The sequence below is a fragment of the Gopherus flavomarginatus genome, chromosome 20, assembly GCF_025201925.1.
Source record: "Gopherus flavomarginatus isolate rGopFla2 chromosome 20, rGopFla2.mat.asm, whole genome shotgun sequence".
NCBI classification, from domain to species: Eukaryota; Metazoa; Chordata; order Testudines; family Testudinidae; genus Gopherus; species Gopherus flavomarginatus.
This window is the reverse complement of record NC_066636.1, coordinates 24,971,365-24,974,748: the sequence shown is the minus strand read 5'-3', so window position 1 is coordinate 24,974,748 and position 3,384 is coordinate 24,971,365.

Here is a 3,384-nt window from a genome sequence, read left to right as displayed (position 1 = left end):
TCCGCGGAGCCCAGCGCGCCCCGATGAATGGAACCGAGCCGGATCCGCCAGCTCCCGAGCCCAGCGCCGAGCTCCGCCCCCTTGCGCGCTCCCGGGCCCGCCGCGCCCCGCCCCTTCCCTGCGCGCTCCCGCGGCGCGTTCACAGGCGGGTGGGGCCGCGCGCGCTGCTCTGTGCCCAGAAAGGGGCGCCTGGTTCACACAATTCTACCCTTCCCCCCACCCCAGGGGGCGCACCTTGGGGTGGATCCCTGAGGGCCCGGCTCAGCTTCCCCTCTGTGCCAGGAGCCATGACCCCAGCCGGGCTGCCTGTGGGGCTAGCTGCTGGGCATGCTGACCACCCTCCTGGCCCCACATCCCAAGCTCCCTCTGAGCCCCCCCCCCGCTCTGGGCCCTGGCGGAGAGCAGCTGATGGCCTGAGCACAAGCCTGGGAGCCAGGGCCCCCCTTCCCTGCTGTGCCTCAGGTGAATCATGCCTCAGTTTCTTCATGTGTAAAACAGGGATGGTCTCTGTTTTGCAGCAGGTCACATGGATGCTCCTTTCCCCACATCCCACTGCGGCTCCCACAGGCGCTTTCTCCTGCAGGACAGGAGAGAGAGAGAGGCATTTGTTTGTCTTCACAGATTTCCCTCCTGGCCGGGTTTGTGCCAGATTCCACAACTGCTTAATTTGCGACACTTTATTATTAATTGTCTGTCGTGCGGCACCTCCGAGGCTCCATCATGCCGGGCGCTGCCGGCAGAGGGGAGCCAGCCACTGCCCCTAAAAGCTCCGCTCACCTTCCACCTGGACAGACAGACTGCAGGCTAGCGGCCCAGAGGGGGAGATGATTTCCAGGTCACTCAGCCCATCAGTGGCAGAACCAGAACCCAGAGGTCCTGAATCCCAGACCTGTTCCCTGCCCACTGGCTCAGGCTGCCTCTTTCCCCTACTTCCTTGTCACAGGCTGAAAATCCCAGCTTCAAAATCAAGGAAATAAACCCCTTTGCTGCTGAAGGATCTAAGCCCTGTGTGGCATGGGCAGCTCTGGCTGGTGAGCCCCTGGAATGCCAGGCGCCGGAACTGGGAGAAGTAAATTTCAGCACTTTACTCCTCCCTGCCTGGTTATGACACCTCCTTACAACAGGAAGGCTTCCTGGCCCCGGGCCAGTGCTGGATTGGCAACTGATATGGCACAACCCTAGGGAGTGGCTGGCAGCTGAGGAGGCCAATGTGCTTTCCCAGCACCCCAAGGTGTGCTGGGCAGCTGCCCCACATTCATAGAATATCAGGGTTGGAAGGGACCTCAGGTGGTTCTAGTCCAACCCCTTGCTCAAAGCAGGGCCAATCCCCAACTGGTCCCCTCAAGGACTGAACTCACAACCCTGGGTTTAGCAGGCCAAGGCGCAAACCACTGAGCTATCCCTCCCCCATTGCTCCCACAGTGTCCGCTGGCCTGGGCTGCCCAGCCTGAGACGCTGCAAAGGGGCCTGGTTCTGTGCCACGCTGGGTGCCTGAGTCCATTCAGAGTCCAGGGCACGGCATGGGCTCAGAGCCCTGAAAACCAGGCTGAGCAGATGCTGCATCCCACTCCCCAGTCTAATGGGGCCACAGGCAAGCGAGGGAGTGGGGTGGCCGCCCCGTTGGGCCGGTTCCTTGACTCCACGGCGTCAGACGCAGTTAATCTGTGACGCTCTTCCTTCTGAATGCACCTGCCAGGCCTCTTGGACCCAGTTCCCAGCTCCGCTGTCCTGTGAGCCCCTGCCTTTCTCCCAGCCTCAGTTTCCCACTCTGTGCCATGGGTGGCCAGCAGGCTGCGCTGGGAGAAAGGTACCCTCCTGCTGGTGCCATGGTGGCAGTTCAGAGCCACGGCCACCTCTTCCTCCAGAAACTGTGAGCCACAGCTCTGCACCAGCCCTCGGAGCCCCCAGACCGTGAGCAGAGCAGGACGATGCCACCTACGGCTTGGGGGGGGAGGTGCTGGCAGGAGCCCCTGCCGGGAGGGCGGAGGCAGCTGGTGAAACAACAAGAAAGACCAAAAAAGCCTCTATTAATTATTCATCTGAAGAAGTGAAGTGAAGAAAATAGACCACATGCAAGAGGCTCCCAATGGCCATGGGGGGAGGGGGCGGGAGGAAGGCAAAGGAATGGGAGCGGGGAGCACGGGGCAGGGAGAGGGTGCAGAAAGCAGGGAAGGGGTGAGGGTGTCTGGGCTGCCCCAGCTGGGACAGGCCCCCAGGGGTGCTGGGCCATTCCTGCTCGCACTGGGTGGTGAGGGACGGTGCCCAGCCCAGGAGCGCCACCTCCCACCACTCTGCCTGTTCTCTGCAGTTGCTGATCCACCCTGTGAAACAGGGCCTGGGGCAGGGGAGGAGCAGCGGCATGGCCCCCGTAGGGGGCACCGGCTCCCATCTGGCCCCAGGGCACAGGGACCGGCTCAGGGGGGCTGGGATGGGACTGGCACCTTTCCCGTCGGGGGGACCTGGCTCCAGTCTGCCCACAGGGTGGGGGTGCTGGCTGGCTGGGAGAGGGGGTGCAGGAGGCCAGGCTGGTGCTTCGTTGAGAGCAGTGTGACAGGGGGAAGCTCCTGATGCCACCTCTCTCCAGGGGGTACCAGGAGGGACGGGATGGAGGGGCCCTCCCCCTGCACGCGCACTGGGAACTGGAATGCTGAGAGTACGTCTATATGGCAAAGTAAGCCCCAGGGTCGCACTCAGGCTCAAGCCTGACTCCTTCCATCTACACACAGATTATGCTAACCCAGGGCTAGACGCAGGGTCCCAGGGATCCAGGGGGGAGGGCCTCCCCGCACACAGCCCCAGACTGAGTCAAGCTGGAGCCCAGGGTTCAAGCCCTCTTGCTTTGCTGTGAAGACGCAGCCCTACTGGACTCCTGCTGCGAGAGTCCCCCAAAAGTATCCCACAATGCCACAGGCAACTTTCTTTGTCCTCTGGACAGTCAAGTTTTCTCACAAAGGGCTGGAGCAGACACATTTTGGGAGGGCACTAGGAAGGCGGGGCGATGGGGGGCTGGATTCAGTCCTGCATAAAACAGTGCAGATGCTGGGGCCCCGGGTTGGAACCCAGGGTTCAGCAACTCCTAACCTGGCTTACAAATGCGCATAGATGTGGTGAGAGGGTCCCAGCACTGCCGCCTGAGCCCAAAGGTTGAAGTCGCACATGCCCCGCGAGCCCAAGGCAGTGCCAGGACATGCATTGGAGATATCCCCTTAGTTAACAAACCCAGGGGCTGCTAACTTGGGTTCTACCAACCCTGGGCTTACGCTGCATAGCAGCCGTACTCAGAGACGCTTGGGCTGACGCAGGACCAGGGCTGGCTCCAAGAACTCTCCGTCCAGGGGTCTCTGCAGAGGAGTTATTGGGGCTCAGAACCACCACCCTGGGCCC